This window comes from Gorilla gorilla, chromosome 4, assembly GCF_029281585.2.
Source record: "Gorilla gorilla gorilla isolate KB3781 chromosome 4, NHGRI_mGorGor1-v2.1_pri, whole genome shotgun sequence".
Taxonomy (NCBI): Eukaryota; Metazoa; Chordata; class Mammalia; order Primates; family Hominidae; genus Gorilla; species Gorilla gorilla.
The window spans coordinates 129,165,659-129,191,047 of NC_073228.2; positions in this window are offsets into that span (position 1 = coordinate 129,165,659).

Genomic DNA, 25,389 nt, shown 5'->3' on the forward strand with positions numbered 1-25,389 from the left:
GTTTATTCTACCAAAGTAATTCTTTAAAAATAATAGTAGTTAGTAATGGTGATGTGCTTAAATGATAAGATTTAACTCAATTTCAGCTGCTCCTCCAGACCTTGGCTATTGTGGGTATGCTGGTACAAAAGGGAAGGTATGTGGTCCATAGGTAGAGGTTGGTGAAAAGATGGGCTGGGATGCTACTAATGAGACCAGTGTGGAGGAGGGGATGGAGGGGATGGAGGGGCAGTTATAGTGCAGTTATAGTGCTGAAGGTCCAAGCCCTAACCCTTCTTTGATCTCTTAGAAGCCAGCAGTTGGGTGGGAGATAAGGATGCAAAGGATGCTGACCTAGGCATTAAGAGGTCATTTTGAAAGGAAAAACAAAGAGGCAGGATATCCTAGTGAAGGAAATCTGGGCCAAGACGTCAGTTCCTGGGGCTAGATAAAGATATTCTGAGTCTTTAAACACAAAAGTAAGCACTTGCCCCTTCACTCCAAAACATACGATGTGTTCTTCAACATAAGGGCAAGAGTAATGTGTACAACATATTATTTAGGTTGGTGCGAAAGTAATTCTGGTCTTTGCCATTAAAAGTAATGGCAAAAAATGCAATTACTTTTGCACCAACCCGATACATACTACAGTTCCCAAAAAGTTGTTTTTTTATGATTACTACATCAATTTTAAAAAATATATATGATATATAAATGATTTTCCAAAAACACATATGCTTAGTTTGACTCTTAGATATTCAATAATGCTAGTCTGTAAGTATTTGAGATAGCTGTGAGCATTCAGAATTCAGGTGATTCAGCTCTGTGAGGATAAGGTCTGCCCACTGGTCATCACGGCATGCCAGCCTGGCACGGTGTTCTCAGCATTGATGGAACTAATAAATATGTGTAGATGGACAGATTGACAGATGAAATAGATCTTGTATAGAGAACTTTTACTGACTCATATCTGTTAGGTTGGGAGTGGAGTTGGAAGGGGATATGATGTCCTATTCACTGCTAGGGCCAGAAGGTCAGTAACGCATCCTCTTTTCCATAGCTTTTGATTTTTTTTAGGTTTCCCACTTTAGGAATATCTATATTATTTTCTGATATCAGTTCCTAATTGCCAGGTGGCTACCTTTTCTTAAATTAATTTTAATTGGGCTGTGTCTGGTATTTACTTTCTCTTTTGCCTCTTTCTCTTCCCAGTTACTTGGCTGGCTCTGTGAGAAGGGCAGATACGGCTAATTTACAGCTGTGTCACCAGAGCCTGATCCAGAGAGCAGATGGTCAATATATATTTGTTGCATAAATGGATAGTGGCTGTCTCCTTATTTCTTTCTCTTTTTTTCTTCATCAGAGCTCTCTAAATAAGGTCACCATAAAGTTTGTCATTGAAACCAGGACTTTACAGTGAAAGGAGGTGCTGTTGACTGTTATGCCAGGACAAGGGCATAATCTGGGATTCTTCCACCCAAGCTGAGGGATATCATCATTTATCACTAAAGATTTTTTTTCCCCTGGGGCTTTCTTAAAGATTGATGGAAATGGGCAAACCAATTTTAGATAATAGGTATTAGGGATCTTGCAAATTTTGTTCTTGCCTTTATAGCAAATAGCTAATGAGTTGTTAATGATTCTTGCCTGTCTCCTCAGACCTCTGTAACAAGTTCTCTCTCTGGTAATTTATTCCTGGTTTTGCTAGTTTGTTTTCATTGCTCTTAAGGATTCCTTGTTATTAGAACTGGCTTTCTGGATGACTTAGAATTTCCTGATCCTAACAATTTTGCTACCTGGTTCTCATTTCCTCATCATCCTGCCTACTTATTGTTGACTTTCTGTCTCAGGCTCTTGTCTGAGTTTATTATTTGGCTTCTGCCATTCTCTCCAGCTCCTCTTTGGAGCTCCTGCTGGTAACTTCCAGCCTGCTCTTAACAAACACCAGACATCATCAATGTAGCTGAGTCAGCCTGCATTTTGGCTGTCACTCTCACCTTTCAGAAGTGACATGAAGGCCTCCTAGCTGCCCTTTCTGCCTTATACCTGCACTTAATCTGGACTTGAACTTAGGGATCCTCACCCTAGCCTTCAAAAGGAATGCAGCCCCATACTTATCAGGTAAGGTGGCTTTCTTTGTCTTTGCTACATATTGTGCACCAGAAACAGGAAAAAAAATTCCACTGTATTGCACAGTATGGATTATTAGGGAAATTTGTAAGCAAGGATCATGAAGAAGAGAAAAGCCCTACAGTCTCCTCCCTCTCAGCAGTTTATTGAGTGCTCTAGACAGCCCAGGCAATCTGTTGGGTGCACAGGGACTTACTCCAGTTGTTCTCTATCCTTACAGGATAGGCATGAGAGTATCATTATCAGTGTGGGTACAAAAAGAGTATGAATGTGCCAGGCGGTTTGAGTTTACATCACAGCTATTTACAGGAGTTGTCTGGGAGAGCTAGTTTCTAGACCTAGGGATCTCTGTGGCCATGAGAAGTTGCCATCAATCCTGCTGGGAGGTGGAATCCCTTGGATCTGTGGGATGTTGAGTTGTGAGCACTGCTTAAAACAAAACAAAACAAACCAAAACAAAACAGCTGTAGATGCTGTGTTATTCACATTCTATTTCCATCATGCTATTCACAGAATCAGTCAGCATGACTATAACTCATCAGTGTCAAATAAAAATGCAAGTAAATCTAAATGATTTCAATCTGAAAAACACATTCAGGATATAGGCCTTCTTATTGTTTTATTGACAGGAAACTCCATTGCTTTCTTGATTCTCTTTTATTGGAGGTGGTGATAAAAGTCAAATGGAAGTGAAAGATGCTAAATAGATTAGAGGTACCTTACTCAATGACAAAAAACAAGACATATAAATAGAAATATTAATCAATGCTCTGAGCTTAGTTCAGGTACTAAGCTGTGTAATACATCCTACAGCTTAATTATTATTTTTATGGACATAGTGGCCCAGTGTACCCCAGGCAATTGCATCAATAAAATCTGCTTGAGTGGGTTCAGCACAGGGCTGTGCTACTTTTCTGCCAGGAGAACAGCTTTGGATTTATGTTAGATTCATGCTAACAGTTTGAGCAGTGTGTCCTGGATCTTCTTTGTTTTAAACACACAGTTGAAGACACCTGCATTCAGTTTCAAGTAGGACCTTAGTTTTGTTCTGGAGATGTACCTGTTCACAACGACAAAAAAAAAAAAAAGGATTCAATTGAAGTGAGCCATGTGATGCTACATAAAAATCAAACTTGCTGCAAAAATAAATTGCCTGAAACAAATGCTTTCATCAGAAATGTCACTACTGAACAAGAAATAAAAAGAGATTTTTTTTCTCTTGGCAGAGAGTAGCAGGTTACAAAGATTTTTTTTTGTATCCTGATATTAAATTTTAAATACATCTTTTTTACAGAGAATTAGCATTTTTTAGGGCACATAAAGAAAGCGGATCAAGATCTCTCTCTTCTGGCAATGAATCTTTACGAAAATAGCTTACTTTAATGTAGCCATACTTTGGAGGAAAAAAAAATTATGGGGCGATCATGCTAGAGAGTTTCTTTTTCCCTCTGGGTTGTCATATTATAATATTACTAATTATATTATAGTCTCCTACTTGGTGAAGTTGGCTACTTCAGGTTCCAAACATGATATAGTAAATGTTGATAGGTCTTCAAGAACTTAAGAAGAATAGAGAAAAGCCAAGGAACTCTGACCTCAACCTTCTCTAAAATATTCTTTCTGTGTACACCCCAAAGACATGATCACATTTATTTCCCTGAAACAGAATTCTGGCTGTAATTGCCAGGTTCAAAATACCAACACAACTAGGGAAACAAGTTTGAAAAAAAATTTTAACCCTACATTCAGTATTGTTTTACCATTTCCTTTCTATAAATGTTTAATCAAATTTATTCGGAGAGACAGAAGATTTTGATTTTCATCCCTCCAGCTTTTCTCTGATATGTGTTTCTACACATATGTGGTTTCAGTAGATGCGATTTTAAAAATATAATATCAAGTGAACTATACATGAAAAAATTTTACAAAGAAATGCAGTGGTAATTTTGTGCCAGAGCCATATCTGTGAAAAATGTTCAGCCATACAAACGTTAACTCTGAAAAAATTTTAAATATTGGGATGTTTTGTCTATACTGTGCTAACCAGCCCCATGTTTTGAGTATATGGCTATTCACCCTGTGGAGACAAAGCAGATGGATAATTGGCAGCATCATTCATTTTTCTTTAATCTGGATATTCTGCCATCCTGTTGGCAACACCTTTCACCAGCATTTAACAGTCAATACTGGATATAAACTTTAGATCAATATAGTTACATTTGGTAGTTTTCCCTGAAAAACTCCTGTTTTTTTTTTTTTTTTGACACAGGGTCTCACTCTGTGGCTCAGGCTGGAGTGCAGGGCCGTGATCATGGCTCACAGCCTCAACCTCCCGGGCTCAAGTGATTCTCCTACTTTAGCCTCCCAAGTAGCTGGGATTACAGGTGCATGCCACCACACTGAGCTAATTTTGTATTTTTTGTAGAAACGGGGTTTTGCCATGTTGCCCAGGCTGGTCTTGAACTCCTCAGCACAAGCAATCCACCCACCTTGGCCTCCGAAAGTGCTAGGATTACAGGCACGAGCCACCACACCTGGTACTGATTTTTAAACTTCCTGAATATTTACCCATAAGTATTCTGAATAAGTAACGATTCTGACATTGTTGAGTAGCTTATGATGTACTGCTAATATGCTGTTAATAGAGAAAGCAAGCTGTAATGCACATACATACATATGTATGCCTACATAGAACACTGTGGGCTTTTTCATTTCATATATAAATCTTATTCCATTAATTGGCTTATATATTAATAACTGATGAGTCTTTGACATGTAAATAAATAAATAGGTAAATACATACATACATACACAGCCTAAAATTTCACTGTGATACAATTTAATTTCGAGTGTTCTTTTTGGAGTATACAAAAAAATCCCATACCTCGGGCTTATTTGAAATGTACTATTTGTTAGGTGACAGTATCTTCATATAATTTTCAAATTCTGAAGAATTATAGCTTGAGAGATTCTTTTCTTCTTCCACAGTAATGACATGCATCACTTACAGCAGGAATTTTAAACTACGTGTATTTCTTTGCATTTCTTCACAAGCTCCAACTTAAAATATTATTGTGACAATAAATATCTTTGTTTCAAGAATCCTGCATAAAATGTAAGAGCTTTTAACATGGAATAAATAAATGCATTGTTCTCTGAGATTAGGTCAGTGTCTTTGAAATACACTGTATTAGAATGTTAATTGAGTTTGACATAAGCATGGATATAAAATGCATCGTGCCACTCAACTTACCAGCAGTGAAACTGATTACCAATTCTAATCGTTGTCTGCATGGTGACAGCATACTGAGATGGAGATGTTGAATATTTTAGTTTGTGATATTATCATGGTTGTTTAAAGTACTGACTACGTGTTTTGAAACCAATAGAAGTAATTGGTATGCATGTAGGAACTAGCAGGCTGAGCACATCATTTATTTATAGAGTCTTTTGATGTAACTCTATGGGGGAAAAAGTTAATAAAACATGGCTCAAAGATAAATTTACACTCATCACTATAATGTGACATACAGCACAAATTATTGTACAGAAAACCCTGTTTTCTGGTGAGGCATGTTCTTTATCCCTTTTTAAGCCATTTTGCCAAGGCAAGAAGGAAAGGACTGGAGGAAATAAGAGGTATACAGGTATTATTAATTATTTTAAATTTTTCTGAAGCAACTTGTGACAATAAAAATCCATGTGCCAACAGAGGAAAATCATGGGTATGATATAGCCTTCCTATTTTCTCACATAAAACAGGTTATGTTTTCAAAGGGTGGGTGACTTGTTCACCAACAGGTACGTATTAGAAGCTGAGAAGGACTAGCAACATATTTGGGAACCAATATGGTGGCCTCCTTTGAAAAGCCAGATGTACAGGAAAGTCCTTCTGTACACACCCCTCTGCAGGGAGGACACTGACATGCTCGGTCTCTATTCAAAACGGAGAACCATGTATTTTTACAACAATATTGACTCAATGTCTAATTGTGGTCAGAGAACTGCTAACTCCCAACTTGATTTGCCTCAGGCAGAATCAAATCTTAAAACAGTAAGCTGCAGAAATATTAAACTGCTGACAAGATGAAAAATGTGCCAAGAGTGGTGATGTGGGCAGAGGTGGAAAGAGCACGAAGGAGCAAGGATGCTATACACACACAATTATCTATGTCATGTGACTGCCTGTCTCTAGTGTGTGTACACTTGCTCATAATCATTGGAGACCAAATAAAGCAATGGTTATGGGACTGGCCCGAAAATCAAAAGAGCTGGGTTTTGACTTTTTTTTAACTGACAACTCTGCAATCTTAGGTAGGGATTTTAATCCTTCCAGGCCTACTTTTCCGTATCTTGAACAGTTTCTCACTCTCTTTTTAAGTCAGTGGTTTCACAATGCCTTCTCTTAGGAATGTTTTTGAAAGGGGAAATTTTAGACCTAAAAAGTAGAAACAATTCATTAGAACTTTTATGAAGGAGCTATTTTTATAAACAAGCACAGTTTTTCATCAAATTTTGCCATTAATATTTTGTTATCAATATTTATTGACCACAATTATCTTTCTTCAAATGGGAACCTGTATTCCAGTTGGTGGATTTTCATAGGTGTAAAAATATCTTTTATTTATTTATTTTCCCTAGAGGGCACTTTGAAAATTTATTTTGGGCCAGGCACAGTGGCTCATGCCTGTAATCCTAGCACTTTGGGAGGCCAAGGTGGGTGGATCACCTGAGGTCAGGAGTTAGAGACCAGCCTGGCCAACATGGCGAAATCCTGTCTCTACTAAAAATACAAAAATTAGCCGGTTGTGGTGGTGCATGCCTGTAATCCCAGCTACTTGGGAGGCTGAGAAAGGAGAATCACTTGAACCTGGGAGGTGGAGGTTGCAGTGAGCCGAGATCACACCACTGCCCTACAGCCTACGTGACGGGAGTGACACTCCTTCTCAAAAAAAAAATTAGAAAAAAAGGAAAAGAAAATTTAATTTGAACAATAAGCACTGTTTATGGATGGTTGATAAGACATGACCAGACTGGCTTAGACCCAATGACGATGAAGGAAATAGAACACAGAAATATGTAAGTAGGTATATCAAGAACTTCTTTTTATGGTATTACGTCCTCCTCTAGAGCAGTAAACCCACAGCTCAAGACTCCTAAGACTGGTTATTTATTTATTCCTTCTGGGCTCCATTGACCAAAGAACGGTTGAGTGTGTTTTTCTGTAAGTAATGAAGAAAGTAATGGGCAGCTGAGTCTACTCATTTGTATTCACATTTGGTATAAATCCTTTCTACTGCTCATTGCTGTTGGTTGTATATCTATGAAAGAGCAACAATGAACAAAATCTGAGTCTTGGTCCTTGTATTATTTATCTAATGCTATGTAGAAAAATACTGTGTCTAAATAATAATTTGCACAGAGCCTACCTGGGATGACTTGTCTCTGGTCGAAGAGGGGTTGGCTAGGCTTATACATACATTTGCAGCCCTATCAGTTACATTAGCTGGTAACTGACTGGTCCCAGATGGCCTCACTTGTATGTTTGGCATTTATTAGAGCTGTTTTCCAGAGTGAGTCTACTCTTTTCTACACGGCTTCTCTAGCAGGCTACCATGGGCTTCCTCACATGGCCACTAGATTTTAAGAAGATGAGAGCAGAAAATATTAAGACATTCTAAGACCTGAGCATAAATTGCACAATATCACTTCTGCCACATACTATTGATGAATGTAAATCACAAAGACAGCCCAGGTCCAACTGGTGGGAAAGGAGGCTTTATCTCTCAATGGGATGAGCTGTATAGTCTCTTTACCTTGTCTGGACTTTACCCACGGAGCTCCATTGTTAATGCTTCAGGTATTTATTTTGGCAACACTCCACTTCTGATTACAATTTCTATGTAAGGAGTCTATCGTGATATAAAGAAATACCCAAAGACTTAGTGGAAAAATATAATATTCATTTATTTTGGTCATAATTTATTGACCATTGAGAAGGCCTGTATATACACACACACACACACACATATATATATAATATACACACATACCTATAATTGGCTGAGTTTACATATGCATTTATGGTCAGTTGTCAGGTGGATGGGAGGGGACTGTCCTGGATGGTCTTGCTCATATCTAGCTAGTGGCTGGACTGTTAAACAGGGTACCTTGATTTTCTCCTTGTAGGTTAGCTCAGCTTCTTCATATAGTAACTAATTTTTAATTTTGTTTTAGACTCTGTGGGTACATGTGCAGGTTTGTTACATGAACATATTGTGTAATGGTGGAGTTTGGGCTTCTAGTGTGCACATAACCCGAACGGTGACTTTTGTACCCAACAGGTAATTTTTCAACCCTCACCTCCCTCTCAGTCTCCCCCTTTTTGGAATCCCCAGTGTCTATTGTTTCCATATTTATGTCCATATATTTCCATTGTTTAGCTCCCACTTTTTTTTTATTATACTTTATGTTCTAGGGTACATGTGCACAACGTGCAGGTTTGTTACATATGTATACATGTGCCATGTTGGTGTACTGCACCCATTAACTCGTCATTTACATTAGGTATATCTCCTAATGCTATCCCTCCCCCCTCCCCCAACCCCACAACAGGCCCCGGTGTGTGATGTTCCCCTTCCTGTGTCCAAGTGTTCTCATTGTTCAGTTCCCACCTATGAGTGAGAACATGCGGTGTTTCGTTTTTTGTCCTTGTGATAGTTTGCTGAGAATGATGGTTTCCAGCTTCATCCATGTCCCTAAAAAGGACACGACCTCATCATTTTTTATGGCTGCATACTATTCCATGGTGTATATGTGCCACATTTTCTTAATCCAGTCTATCATTGATGGACATTTGGGTTGGTTCCAAGTCTTTGCTATTGTGAATAGTGCCACAATAAACATACATGTGCATGTGTCTGTACAGCAGTATGATTTATAATCCTTTGGGTATATACCCAGTAATAGGATGACTGGGTCAAATGGTATTTCTAGTTCTAGATCCTTGAGGAATCCTCACACTCTCTTCCACAATGGTTGAACTGGTTTACAGTCCCACCAACAGTGTCAAAGTGTTCCTATTTCTCCACATCCTCTCTAGTATCTGTTGTTTCCTGACTTTTTAGGGATCGCCATTCTAACTGGTGTGAGATGGTATCTCATTGTGGTTTTGACTTGGATTTCTCTGATGGCCAGTGATGATGAGCATTTTGTCATGTGTCTTTCGGCTGCATAAATGTCTTCTTTTGAGAAGTGTCTGTTCATATCCTTTGCCCACTTTTTGATGGGGTTGTTTGTTTTTTTCTTGTAAATTTGTTTGAGTTCATTGTAGATTCTGGATATTAGCCCTTTGTCAGATGGGTAGATTGCAAAAATTTTCTCCCATTCTGTAGGTTGCCTGTTCACTCTGATGGTAGTTTCTTTTGCTGTGCAAAAGCTCTTTAGTTTAATTAGATCCCATTTGTCATTTTTGGCTTTTGTTGCCATTGCTTTTGGTGTTTTAGACATGAAGTCCTTGCCCATGCCTATATCCTGAATGGCATTGCCTAGGTTTTCTTCTAGGGTTTTTATAGTTTTAGGTCTAACATTTAAGTCTTTAATCCATCTTGAATTAATTTTTGTGTAAGGTGTAAGGAAGGGATCCAGTTTCAACTTTCTACATATGGCTAGCCAGTTTTGCCAGGACCATTTATTAAATAGGGAATCCTTTCCCCATTTCTTGTTCTTGTCAGGTTTGTCAAAGATCAGATGGTTGTAGATATGTGGTATTATTTCTGAGGGCTCTGTTCTGTTCCATTGGTCTATATGTCTGTTTTGGTACCAGTACCATGCTGTTTTGGTTACTGTAGCCTTGTAGTATAGTTTGAAGTCAGGTAGCATGATGCCTCCAGCTTTGCTCTTTTGGCTTAGGATTGTCTTGGCAATGCAGGCTTTTTTTTTTTTGTTCCAAACGAACTTTAAAGTAGTTTTTTCTAATTCTGTGAAGAAAGTCATTGGTAGCTTGATGGGGATGGCATTGAATCTATAAATTACCTTGGGCAGTATGGCCATTTTCATGATATTGATTCTTCCTATCCATGTAGCTCCCACTTTATAAATGAGAAGATGTAGTATTTGATTTTCTGTTTCTGAGTTAATTCACTTAGGATAATAGCCTCCAGCTCTATTCATGTTGCTGCAAAGGACATGATTTTGTTCTTTTTCATGGCTGCATAGTATCCCGTGGTGTATACATACCACATTTATTTTATGTAATCAACTGTTGATGGACACTTGGGTTGATTCTGTGTCTTTGCTATTGTGACTAGTGGGTGTATTTTTAATATAATGATTTCTGTTCCTTTTTTTGTTGTTATTGTGAATAGTGCTGCAATACTAGCTCAGGCATATTTTTAATATAATGAGTTCTGTTTTTCTTTTTTTTTTAGATGGAGTCTCACTCTGTCACCCAAGCTGGAGTGCAGTGGTGCAATCTTGGCTCACTGCCAGCTCTGCCTCCTGGGTCCATGCCATTCTCCTGCCTCAGCCTCCAAGTAGCTGGAACTACAGGTACCTGCCACCATGCCTAGCTAATTTTTTGTATTTTTTTAGTAGAGACAGGGTTTCACCGTGTTAGCCAGGCTGGTCTCGATCTTCTGATCTCATGGTCTGCCTGCCTCGGCCTCCGAAAGTGCTGGGAATACAGGCATGAGCCACTGTGCCTGGCCAATTTCTGTTCCTTTTAGTAGATAGCCAGCAATGAGATTGCTGGGTGTAATGGTAGTTTTATTTTTACTTCTTTGAGAAATCTCTTTACTGTTTTCCGTAGAGGTGTTACTAATTAACATTCCTACCAACAGTGTATAAGCATACCCTTTTCTCAGTATCCACGCTAACATCTGTTGTTTTTTGACTTTTTGATAACAGTCATTCTGGCTGGTATAAGTTGATATCCCATTTCTCTGATGATTAGTGATGTTGAGCCTTTTAAATGTTTCTTGGCTACTTGTATGTCTTCCTCTGAGAAGGGTCTTTCTCAGTCTTCCTCTCAGAAATTCTGTTCATGTTCTTTGCCCACTTTTTAATAAGGTTTTTTTTTTCTTGTTGAAATGTTTGAGTTTGTTGTAGATTCTGGCTATTAACCCTTTGTTGAAGCATAATTTGCAAATATTTTCTCCCATTCTGTAGATTGTCCATTTATTCTGTTACTTCTTTAGCTGTGCAGAACTTTTGAAAATTTAATTATGTCCCATTTGTCTATTATTTTTTGTTGCATTTGCTTTGGGGGTCTCAGTCATAAATACTTTGCCTAGGCCAGAAGAGTTTTTCTTAGGACTTTTATAGTCTCAGATTTTAAAATTTAAGTCTTTAATCCATCTTGAGTTAATTTTTGTGTATCATGAGAAATAGGGGTCCAGTTTCATTCTTCTGCATGTGGCTAGCCATTATTCCCCACTGTTTATTTTTGTTGACTTTGTCAAAGATCAGTTCGTTAGAAGTATATGGCTTTATTTCTAGGTTCTCTATTCTGTCCCATTCACCTATGTGTCTATTTTTGTACCAGTACCATGCTGTTTTAGTTATTATAGCCTTGTACTGTAATTTGAATTTGGGTACTGTGATGCCTCTGGCTTCATTCTTTTTGCTTAGGATTGCTTTGGCTACTGGGCTTTTTTTTTTTTTTTTGGTTCCATATGAACTTTAGGAATTTTTTTTCTAATTCTGTGAAGAATAACATTGGTAGTTTGATAGGAATTTCATTGAATCTGTAGATTTCTTTGGGCAGTATGATCATTTAAGAAATATTGATTCTTCTGATTTGTGAGAATGGGATGTTTTTCCATCTGTTTGTGTCATCTATAATTTCTTTCTTCAGTGTTTTGTAGCTCTCCTTGTAGAGATAACTTACCTCTTTGGTTGAATTTATTCCTAGACATTTTATTTTTATTTTGGCTATTGTAAATGTAATTGAGTTCCTGATTTGGTTCTCAGCTTGAAAATTATTTGTGTATAGAAATGCGTAGTTAGATTTCAAGAGCACAACAATTAAAAAAAGTTTTCAAGTTTTCATATCTAGCTTACAGACATGTATAGAGAGTAAATTAATGACTAAACCCTAGAAAAGAAATTGTGTGAAGGTAGGTAGAGAATAAATAATATAAAAGGACAACAGGGTGAATGTCTCAGAAATGATGTGCACCACATGAATGTTATTGACGATTCAAACCTAAATACCCAATTGATGAAATGATACACACTTTATTATTAGAATTGCATTTAAAATATTGATGGATAATTTTTATGTTGTAGTTAAATTAAGATCAGAAAGTTTGACCACGAAACCTAAATATAAATAGTATTTATCAAAATGTTTTTCTCCAACTCCCTAAATAAGTCTACAATTTTCTCTGGTGTCGAAGTAATATTTTGGTAAAATATTAAACATCCTTGAAGGGGTTGTAATTCTTTCAGACCATGCTTGTATTAAATAGTATATTTATAACTGCTCAAGTTATTTATTCTGACTAAATTATATCCTACTACCAAGAGTTGACTTAGTGACTGGTAACCACTGTGAATAGCACCCATTTTATGTATAACAGCTTTCTAAACCCTTCATATCAACAAGCTTCCCAATAATAATAAATATTCAGGAATCACCCATATCCATCTTTCTCCAGCTTCATTGATGGAAGACTCATATGAGGTATTTGCTAAACAAACAAATTCTCAAGCCTCAACCTGGACCTTCTGAATAATAATCTTATGTGTAAATTGATGATCTCCATGTTTAATGATCACCTCTGGGAATTCTTTTTTTTTTGGAGATGGAGTCTCACTCTGTCACCCAGGCTGGAGTGCCATGATGCAGTCTCAGCTCACTGCAACCTCCACCTTCTGGATTCAAGCAATTCCCCTGCCTCAGCCTCCCAGGTAGCTGGGACTACAGGCACATGCCACCACATCTGGCTAATTTTTCCATTTTTACTAGAGATGGGGTTTCACCATGTTGGCCAGGCTGGTCTTGAACTCTTGAACTCAGGTGATCCACCCGTCTCGGCCTCTCAAAGTGCTGGGAATACAGGTATGAGCCACTGCGCACGGCCAGAATTATGATTAGGGGAGTATGGGAAGTCCTAACCTAGGTAATACATTTGAGATTCATGGAGTACATATCTTTATATTCTCCCACCACATATAATAAGGAGTCTTGCAAATATTTTAGTTATGTTTGAGATTATTAAAAACAACCTAATTAATACTTGTGAGTATATAGTAAACACTCATAAATACACGTCTCCATAAGTCAAGATTATGTTGCTCTCCAGGGAAATATATCAGAAATTTAAACCACTGCAAGATTCTGATGACAGTTTGCTCAATTTAGAAAGAGAAAGGCTATTTGGAATAAAAACAGCTTTTACAAAAGAATTTCAAAAATGTGATGCTATATCCTCTTAAAGTCATTGTAACTATATTAAAGATACAATCTGATACATTGTATATATAACATTTCCCCCATTTTTACCATGACTTACACTTCCATGAAGATTAATTTGAAATGTGAATTTTGATTACTTGCTTTGCACGGAAATTCACTTAGCAAAACTTCAGCGGGTTGAAGCACAAGTAAATATAATGAACTGCAGTACAAGAATAGTCTTATGATTTTAATAAAAATTACACAAATATATTATTTGAATAATTAATACCAAGTAGTCAAAAATAGCTACCTATATCAAAAAATACATTAGAGTATTAATTTGCTGGACAATTCTGGTGGGCAGGTGTACTGTTTGCAGATTTAAGAAAAAATGCACACACACACACACACACGCCCTCAGACACAGATGTTCCTTGACTTACAATGAAGTTAAATCCTGATAAAGCCATTGTAAGCTGACAATATCAACTTGAAATGTATTTATTTAATACAACCAAACTACTAAACATTATAGCTTAACCTAGCCTAACTTCAATAGACTCAGAGCAGCTACATTAGACTATAGTTGAACAGAATCATCTAACAGAAGCCTACTTTATAATAGAGTTTGAATAACTCATGTAATTTATTGAATATTATACTGAAAGTGAAAAACACAATAGTTGTATGGGTACTTGAAGTATGGTTTCTACTGAGCATATATCACCTCATTACCATTGTAAAGTTGAAACACTGTAAGTCAAACCATTGTTAAGTCAGTGACTCACTCTCTCTCCCTCTCTGTCTGTGTGTGTGTGTGTGTGTGTATGTGTGTATTACCTGCTTGCAAGAACTAGCTAATAGTCTAACTCAGGGGTTGGCAAACTTCTGAAAATAGCCAGATAATAAATATTTTAGGTTTTGCTGGCCACAAAGTCTGTCACAACCACTCTACTCTGCCATTGTAGCCTGAAAGCTGCTGCAGTCAATATGTAAACAAACAAATGTGTATTCCAATAAAATTTTATTTATAAAACAGGCATTCAGCTGGATTTGGCTCACAGGCCATAGTTTGCCAACCTCTGATCTAATGGGGTAAAAAATTATAAAGTACCAGATGAAGCTTACATAATATCTATCTTGTAAGTTTATTCTCCTCCCTGTCTGTACATACCATTTCTCAGATCAAAAGGTAGAGCTCACTTTCCTCCTCTTTGAATTCTGACTTATAACTGAATATGACCAAGAGAATAGCAATTTCAGAAGAAGAAATGATGTTCTGAGACCTTGAAGTCCAGGCTTTAAGAGGAATGGAAGTTTCTACTTTTGGCCTTTTGGAACGCAGTCACCATGCTGTGAGGATCCCAGATCATATGGAAAGACCACGTAGAGGAGAACAGAGGTGCTCCAGTTGGCAGCCCTAACTAAGCTCCTAGTGGACAGCCAGAACCAACTGTAAGCCATTTTGGACGTTCTGGATGTCCAGGTTGAACCCCCCCAATGACTGCAGCCCCAGGGAGTATCACATGGAGCAGAAGAACTGACTGAGCGTAGCCAACTTGCAGTGTCATGAGAGATAATATAGTCATTGTTTTAAGTAACTACATTTTGAGATGGCTTGTGATACAGTAGTAGATACTTAAAACATCTCACTATTGGTATTATTTGTGTCCAGTTATTCATGCCTACCAATGACTTGGAATCATAACTATAAGAACAAACTAGTAGTGTTAGTGAATCACTAAACAGCTCATGAATTTTTGTCCTCAGATTTCCTAGTCTGAGTCATATTATTCAAAATTCCATTCTGGATATCTTGTATAACATATTCCAGGAATATGTGTAATATATTCCAAGATTCTCTGAATGTGTAACTGGAGGATTATTTAAGAAACTAAGATTACATTTTTTAAAAGTTGGAAAGTCAGAGAATCTATGATCTGATATGTCTGGGTCTCTCCCCATGCAGAAGACACAAATGAAAGCTAGACAATCTGAAATTATCCTCCTCTCTCTTACATCAAGAAGCCTAGAAAGTATAATAAAAAGACACTAATAATTAAAAATTTTGGTTGTGATCAAAAAGATACAACATATTTATTATAGGCTTACTATGTCCTGTTTGTGATTCAAGGATTTATCTGGAATATCTCATTTAATTCTCCCAACAACCTTGAGAGATATTCTATTCCCATTTTTCTGATGATGAAGTCAAGACTTGGTCGTTGTATACAACTATAATGAACACTGCCAAGATTCAAACCTAGACTGTTTTTTTCCGGAGTACAGATACGTATTAGTCCATTTTCACACTGCTATAAAGATACTACCTGAGACTGGGAAATTTATTTTTTTAAAAAAGATTTAATTCACTCAAAGTTTCACATGGCTGGGGAGGCCTCAGGAAACTTACAATCATGGCAGAAGGTGAAGGGGTTACAATCATGGCAGAAGGGGAAAGGGAAGAAAGGTACATCTTACATGGCATTGGTAGAGAGAGAGAATGTGCAGGGGAAACTCAACAAGATCTTCTGAGAACTCCCTCACTATCATGAGAGCAGCATGGGGGAAACTGCCCCCATGATCCAATCACCAGTTCCCTTCCTTGATATGTGGGGGTTACAGTTAGAGATGAGATTTGAGTGGGGATGCAGAGCCAAACCACATCATTCTGCCCCTGGCCCCTCCCAAATCTCATGTCCTTTTCATATTTCAAAACCAATCTCATTCCTTCCCAACAGTCCCCCAAGGTCTTAACTCATTCCAACATTAACTCAAATGTCCTAGTCCAAAGTCTTATGTGAGACAAGGCAAGTCCCTTTTGCCTATGAGCCTCTAAAATCAGAAACAAGTTAGTTACTTCCAAGATAAAATGGGGGTACAGGATTTGCCTATGAGACTCTAAATCAGAAACGAGTTAGCTACTTTCAAGATAAAATGGGGGTACATTCACATGATAAATGTTCTTATTGCAAAGGGAGCAATTGGCCAAAACAAAGGGCCTGCAGGCCCCATGCAAGTGTGAAACCCAGCCAGGGTTCTTAAAACTCCAAAATCTCTTTTGACTATATGTCTCACATCCAGGGCATGCTGATGCAAGGGATGGGCTTTCAAGGCCTTGGGCAGCTCTATCCCTGTGGCTCTACAGGGTACAACCCCTTTGGCTGCTTTCAGGGACTGGTGTTGAGTGCTTGCTGTTTTTCCAGGTACATGGTGCAAGCTGTTAATGGATCTACTATTCTGGAGTCTGGGCGATGGTGGCCCTCTTCCACTAGGCAGTGCCCCAGTGGGGACTCTGTGTGGGGGCTCCAATCCCACATTTTCCTTCTGCACTGCCCTAGCAGAGGTTCTCTATGAGGACTCTGCCCCTGCTGCAGACTTCTGCCTGGACATCCAATCCATACCTCCTCTGAAATCTCGGCAGAAGCTCCCAAAGCCCAACTCTTGTCTTCTGTGCACCCGCAGGCCAAACACCATGTGGAAGCTGCCAAGGTTTGGGGCTTGCACTCTCTGAAGCAATGGCCTGAGCTGTACATTGGCCCATTTTAGCCAGGCAGGAGCTGGAGCAGCTGGGACATAGAGCACCACATCCCAAGGCTGCACAGAGCAGTGGGATCCTGGGCCTGGATCATGAAACCATTTTTCTCTCTTAGACCTCCAGGCCTGTGATGGGAGGGGCTGCCATGAAGGTCTTTGACGTGCCCTGGAGACATTTTTCCCCATTGTCTTGGCTGTTAACATTTGGCTCCTTTTAACTTATGCAAATTTCTGCAGCTGGCTTAAATTCCCCCCACCCCAAAATGGGCTTTTCTTTTCTACCACATGGTTAGGCTGCAAATTTTCCAAACTTTTACACTCTGCTTCCCCTTTAATCATAAGTTTCCATTTTAAACCATCTCTTTGTGAGTGTATATAACTGTATGCTTTCAGGAAAAATCAGGTCACCTCTTGAATGCTTTGCTGCTTAGAAATTTCTTCTGCCAGGTACTCTAAATCATCTCTCTCAAGTTCAAAGTTCCACACATCTCTAGGGCAGGGGGCAAAATGCCACCAGTCTCTTTGCTAAAGTATAGCAAGAGTCACTTTTATTCCAGTTCCCAACAAGTTCCTTATCTCCATCTGAGACCACCTCAGCCTGGACTTCATTGTCTATATCACTATCAGTATTTTGGTCAAAACCTTTCAACAAGTATCTAGGAGTTCCAAACTTTCCCACATCTTTCTGTCTTTTTCTGAGCACTCCAAACTGTTCCATCCTCTGCCTGTTACCCAGTTCCAAAGTTGCTTCCACATTTTCAGGTTATTTTTATAGCAGTATGCCACTATTCTGGTACCAATTATCTGTATTAGTCCATTTTCACACTGCTATAAAGAACTACCTGAGACTGGATAATTCATGAAGAAAAGGGGTTTAATTGACTCACAGTTCCACATGGCTGGGAAGGCCTCAGGAAACTTACAATCACGGCAGAAGGCAAAGGGGAAGCAAGGCACATCTTACATGGCAGCAGGAGAGAAAGAGAGAGCACAGGGGAAGCTGCCACACACTTATCAAACAACCAGATCTTATGAGAACTCCCTCACTGTCACGAGAGCAGCATGGGGGAAACAACCTCCATGATCCAATCACCTCCCACCAAGTCCCTCCCTCAATATGTGGGGATTACAATTTGAGATGAGATTTAGGTGGGGACACAGAGGAAAACCATATCAAGGTGCCTAGCATCAGACCAATAATACCACAATGCATATCTGTTCTTAGCCCAAACTTTTCTGCTGAATGTGACCCCTGCATTTTGTGACCAAATGACTAGCCACGGTGGTTGGCTAGCACAGCAGAACGGCTAGAATCAGCCTAAGAAGAGCTCACTTTCATCCATACACTCACTGTTTCTAACTTGGAACCCTGATTTACAGGACAGTTACAATGAGAATTCCTATCTTTAGATAAACTGAGTGGGGAAGGAGAAGAGGTGCTTTTCTGGGTGCCTCCACTTCTGACTATTTCATCTTTGTACTTGGGCTTCAGTATTCAAACTGTCTACGTGAACAGCCGTTAATTCAGTCAACCTCAACACTCATCAAGTAGTGTATTATAAAACCCACTGTATGTTGAAAATCCTATTCATGTGAATTTTTGAAAATGGAACATTGGAGTTTCAGAATGGCCACTTTTGGCAAAAATAGGGCTAAACAATGAAAGCAAATGAGAAAAATGTTTGACATTTTCCCTTCATATCTGAATTTATGTGTTCCCACTGATGCCGCATTCCTGCATATGAACTCAAACTCCTCCATTACACACAGCATGCTTCTGTCGGGCCCCATTATCTTTTCAGGCCCATTCATGATTTTTGTCATTGCTTTCTTGCCATTTACAAAGGTTAGTGCAAAGTACACATCTCACAGGTCTATGGCTATAGCAAAGCTAAACAACTAATGTTCAACTTTCATTGAATACTGAATATTAAGGGGCACAATGAAAAATTCTCATCTTTTCATCCTCTGGATGGAAACAACACCAGTGTATATAGAAAAGAAAGCTATCTTTTCTTGCCTTTCCTACTTGACTTTTATCACTTCTTGATGTTTGGTAATTATTTCTCTACAAGTGCATTTTGCATGGTTCTGAGGTCCCTCCCTCAATCTGTGGCTAATACAGATTAATGTTGTCTCAGTCTAGCTTCAAATTGCATGCTGGTGTGATTTTCAGATTCTCACTCTTAACTAAAAGAACAAGTTTCAGAAAATTTCTTAACATATTTATATATTTCTTGATTTGTGGCTAGTTCATCACAGGAGAGGCATAAAATTTAATATTTAAGAAAGGGTAATTTCACTAAGCCACAAAAAAATAAAACTTACACTCTCGTAAGGTAGAAATACAGGTTTACAATAAATATATATTTATTGATTGAATAAATTAAGTGTGAAAATACTTCAGTTAGCTAAAAAATTTCAAAAGTCTCCTTCTAGGCTTATGGAAAGTACATGCATGACATGATACATAGAAGTTAGAGAAGTCTTCATTTTGCTCCTTTCTTTTCTTTCTTCTTTGTGGTCACAGTTCATTGACTCTTTAAAATGATGGGATTTTACAGAATTCATACTATTACCTTTTTGCCTACATTGTGTAATATAGACAAAAGCTAAATAGTAAGTGAAGCGAAAGGCTGAGGATAGAAAGGAAACCTCATTCTTTCACTAATATTTTTTCCTCATGTTTGTATTTTTCTTATCTACCAATATAGGTCCACAACGTAAAATCAATAATTGGTCAGTTTTTTTAGAACCAGGTGGTTGGATCAAGGCTAGAGCAATATGAATAGAAAAAAAAAAATCAGAGATGTTACCTTTATAGATAGAGCATTTCCTAGTTGTTTTAAACTGTGGTAAGTTGCAAAATCTGTTCAAGACATTTCTCATAAAAACTGCTGTAAATGTGGAATGTTTACTATGTGCCAGATATTACACTAAGCACTCACAGACGTATTTCATTTAAAACACAGGACCTCCTGAATCTATTTCTCATACGGAGAGTCCAGATCCATTTGTTAAAACAGTTTAGTGGATCACGACTAGCATTAAAAAAAATAAATTAGATTGGAAAATAACATCGTGCATCTTATATAATAATAGCAAATACTGCTTCTTAAAATGTTTGTTTCAGTGTATGTGCGTGTATGTGTGTGTACATGTGTATGCATGTGTGTACATGTGTATGCATGTGTGCACATGTACTGAGTCCTAATGTAAAATGTACTTTTTACTGATAGACACAATTGAAAAACTTCAAAAGTCCTGCGCCATAATGTCATAGTATTATATTAATTTTTAGAGGAAAAATAAGAACAAAATAAAAAAATCCAGCTTTATAACTCTAACTTCCAAAGTTCCCCAATGAATTAGTTTCCACAAAGTTTTTAATGGAGACTAAGATAATGTTATCATTGCACGTTGCTTCCTGTCTCTCTCATGGTTTACATTTATTTAGCATCCAGGCAGGCCTAACACGGGGTGATTAAATCTCCTCCTCAGTTCAGGCCATCTGTGCCATTGAGTAAGTGAGATACTTCAAATAAGTGAATGATGAATTCTGTTCCAGACTGTCCCATAAAATTATAATAAAAATAATAATGAAGTGCTCTATAATAAAAAGAAAGTCATTACAAATACCGTGCTATTGATTTCAAAGGGCAGTAATTTTAGAGGAGCTCTTTCATCTGTGTTATAAATCTCGGCAACCAGCGGAGAAAATGTCAGGATTTTAAAAGCAAACAAATAGAAAAAAAAAAATGCCTTCCTGCTCATCTTTCATGCTGTTTTGAGTAAAACTAAGGTAGCACAAATATTTAAACAGATGGCTCAATGATATGCTTTTTTCTTTACTAATCATAGTTATTAAAGCACTCACTTTATTTTTATTGTGTTTTAAACGGGCAGAGAAAATCTGAGTCTGATAATGACCTTTGTACATCATGCTGCAAATTGATTTTGATGACCTTTCACTCTCCGATAATTAGGCTGGCTTCATCTCCCTCCCTCCACTCTCCAAGTGCGTGGTGCGGTGTTTTTCCTGCCTGCCCCTCCAAACCCTATTCCCCTCCCCCTAGCTTTGTCTCTCCCATTGCTGGATTGGGTTTCTTTCTCCTCTCTGAAAGCCACAGATTCTTGAATAAAGAATGAATAGAGGTATTTAGAGGCTGACAAAAAAGAAGAATAGTTATTTTACTGATGTTTTGAATGATCAAATATCTGAATTGTCATGTAATTATGACCATTACAATGATGTCATTGCCATAGTCATTTGGCGATTGTGTACATTGTGTTGAAGACTTATTACCACATTGAATTATACCTCAGTAGTTTAATGAATTTTATAAGGGTGTTTCTTTGTGACTAATGTGAACAGATGGTGGAAGTGGAAAAGAAATAAACTATGCCTCATTTTCCTTTACGTTTTCTTTGTATTATGCTCTGAAATTAAGAACACTAGACTAACACACATTTATACACATATTTTAAATTCTAACCTTTAAAAATGCACTTCATCAGATACCTCTAAACCCCACATTTACTTTCCTTAGTCTTTTTTGTTTTTGCTTTTTTATTGTGGTAAAAATATAATATTATTTATTATTTAAGCCATTTTTAAGTGCACAATTCAGTGGCATTAAGTACATTCACAATATTATACAGCCATCACCGCTATCCCTTTCCAGAACTCTTCATCATTCCAAACTTTTAGACATATTTTTAAACAACCACACATTTTTAGTCCATTAGGAAACATTTCTGTCTTTCTTACATGAGGTTCATTAAATCATATTCTTAACATAATTGTTTATGTATGAATCCCTAAGCCTGAGGTTCATTATGAATGTATTTTCCTCAGGATTCAAGATTTCAGAGGACAGTTTATTGAGGACTAGTAAATACAAGAAACTTTATAAGTGATAATAATATCTAACATTTATTTCTTCTGAGAGAAGCACTAAGCTAATTACTGCACATTTTGAGGGGAAAAATTAGATAATAAAAGGTCTCATAAAACATTCTGTAAGGCAAAGTTGCTGTTATTATTATTATTATTAATTTGATGTTTCCTACAAGTATATATTGTGAATGTGCACCAAACCACAATAATAAGATCATAACCAGACCTAGTCTTAAGGGTTTGCAGTTCCCTGCGTTAACTCTGTTTTTTCCCCTTGACTATTAGGATTGAACCCGGGAAACTGAAATCATACTATGATTTTTAAATGGAGGGAAGCCAGTGCAGGAAGTTGGGCATACAAGTGATAGAAATCCTGAAAAGCTGTCAGGAGACCCTGAGGCAACCCAAGTATTAGCAACAACAGGAAGCCACTACGAGGCTGAAGGACCAAAGTGGTGGTGCTGTGTTATGGGAGCCCAGGAGTGGAAGTCACTTCATGCAAACTGAGGCCCTGAAGGAGGCGTAACCATGATGAGAAATGCTTCCACAGAGAGACAGGAAGAGAAATAATCCTGACTTCTCTCTCTGCCTCATATGTTTTAATCTTCCTATAATTTTTTCCATTGGCCAGACCTAACCAGAAGCCTTGTGATGAGGTAGCCTGGGACACACAGTCTAGAGGGAGGAGCAACTCTTTCCTTCCCAATGTCACAAAGAGCAGAGCTGGAGAAGGGCAAGGAACAGATACTCGGTCGAAGACCAGCACTAACTTTCCAAGTCAGGAAATACCCTCCTTTAACAAAGGTGAAAAGAGGAAAATGTAGAACGATTGATGGAGGAGATGATCAGCCGTGCTTTGAGAAAGCTTCTCAGGGAAGATGACACCTGTCAACTTTCTTATCTGTGAATCTTTTCTTTTCCTCCTTCCTGACATCCAATCCATAGATAAGTCTTATCTGTACACTCCAAAACATGTTTCACAGCCAACTACTTCACCACTTCCATTGCTACCATGGTCCTCTCTTACTTGGATTTTTGCAGTCATCTCCTAAATGTTTTTATTGCTATTGTTCTCTTTTTAAAATTGAAGTAAAATTTATATACAATGATATGCACAGATTTTAAGTGAGTTTTGACAAACCTATCTGCCCATGTAACCAACACCTTGATCTCCTATGTCCATTCATTTCAGTCAAATTCCACCCATTATGTGCAACCACCATTCCAATTTCTAACACCACAGATTTATTGTGTCTGTTATTAAATTTCACATAAATAGAATTGTACAGTATGTATCTTTGCACATCTGGCTTTTTTACTCATTATAATGTTTTTGAGATTCATCCAGGTTGTTATATGCATTATTAGTCATGTTTTTGTCAATTTCTGATTAGAATTCCATTTTATGAATATACTGTAATATGTTCATTCTCCTGTTGATAGACATTTGGATTGTTTCCTACTTTTTGCTACGAGTAAAGCTATTATAAACTTTTAAGTACACGTGTTTTGGGGCAATTAGATAAATCCTTAAGAGTGAAATTCACTGACCGTATGATAAATGTAGCATATAATAAAATGCTCAACTGTATTCTGAAATGCTTGTACCATTTTACACTCTCACCATCATCAATATTTGAGCATTCAGGTTGCTCCACTATCTTGACAACATGGTATTGCCAGTATTTTAAATGTAGCTATTTTAGAGGGTGTGAAGTGGTATCTTATTGAAGGTTTAATTTGCATTTATCTGACAATAAACAATTTTGAGATTTTTATGTGCTTTATGGCCATTCATATATTTTCTTTTGTGAAAGGTCTGTTCAAGTTTTTCTTTCTTATGTATTTGTCATTTGAGTTTTAGTAGTTCTTCATATATTCTGAATATAAGTCCTTTATCATTTATATATACATAACAAATATTTCTTCTAGTCTGAGCCTTGTATTTTTATCTTATTAAAGCTGGGTTGTTAGGTTTAATTTTGCTGAAATCAAATTTTTCTTTTTTTTTCTTTCTTTTTTCTTTTGTCTTTTATGGTTGGTGCTTACTATTTTCTTTCTTTCTTTCTTTTTTTTTTTTTGAGACAGAAGCTAGCTCTGTTACCCAGGGTGGAATGCGATGGAGCGATCTTGTCTCACTGCAATGTCCGCCTCCGGGGTTCAAACAATTCTTCTGCCTCAGCTTCCTGAGTAACTGGGATTACAAGTGCCTGCCACCTTGCCCAGCTAGTTTTTGTATTTTTAATAGAGACGGGGTTTTATCATGTTGGCCAGGCTGATCTTGAACTTCTGACATCAAGTGATCCACCCTCCTTGGCCTCACAAAGTGCTGGGATTACAGGCGTGAGCCACCGTGCCTGGCCCTATTTTCTCTTTAAGAAACCATTGCCTACCCCAAGGCCATAAGGATATTCTGTTATATTTTCCTCTAGAATTTTAAGACTTTAGCTTTTACATTTAGGTCTATGATTCATCTTGATTTAATTTTTGTGTGTTATTTGAGACAGGGGTCAGGATTCATGTTTCTTTCATACATTTATCCAGTTGTTGCAATGCTACTTGCTGAAAAACCTTTTTTTCATATTAAATCCCCTCGATCTTTTGTTGAATAACAAATAGACCTGTACGTATACACATCTATTTTTGGACTCTGCTGTTTTATTGAACTACATCTCTGTCCTTATTTGTCTGTAACTTTCTTGTTGCTGTACTGTAGCTTTGTAATAAGTCTTGAAGTACGATAGTGAATGTTCTCCAACTATCTTCCTCTTTTTCAAAGATATTTTAGATTTTTTGCATTTCCCTGTATATTCTAGAATCAGCTTGTCAATTTCTCCATAAAGGCCTAGTTAGATTTCTGATTAGACTTGTGTCACACATTAATTTGGGGAGTAATTGACACTTTTTCATCATTGAGTCTTCAAATCCATTAACACAGCATATGTCTTAGCTAGCTTGGGCCGCTACAACAAAATACAATAAACTGGGTGGCTTATAAACTATGAAATTTATTTCTCACAGGTCCGCTGGCAACAGGTTCTTCCAGCTTTTGTTTATCTAAAAATGTCTATTTCATGTTACATTTAAAAAAAGTTTTATTTGGAATAGTTTGTACTATTTATTTGTATTTTCTCACATTAGAATGTGAGCAGTAGGAGGTTGGAAGCCTTATCTTGTTTACTTCTCTATTCACTTTACCTGGAATTGTGGCTGCCATGCAGTATTGGCCAATTTGTTGGAAGAAAAGAAGGAAGGAAGAAAAAGAAAAAAAGAGTGGAAAAATGAAAGATGGAGAGAGTAGGGAGGAAAAGAAGGAAGAAAGGACAGAGAAGGGAAGAAGGAAGAAAGAAAGGAAAACGGAAGGCAAGAAAATTAATTGGCATTGCTATTTATGGCCTCTGTGAAAATGTTTGTGTTTGGCAGTTTCTTGAAACATCAG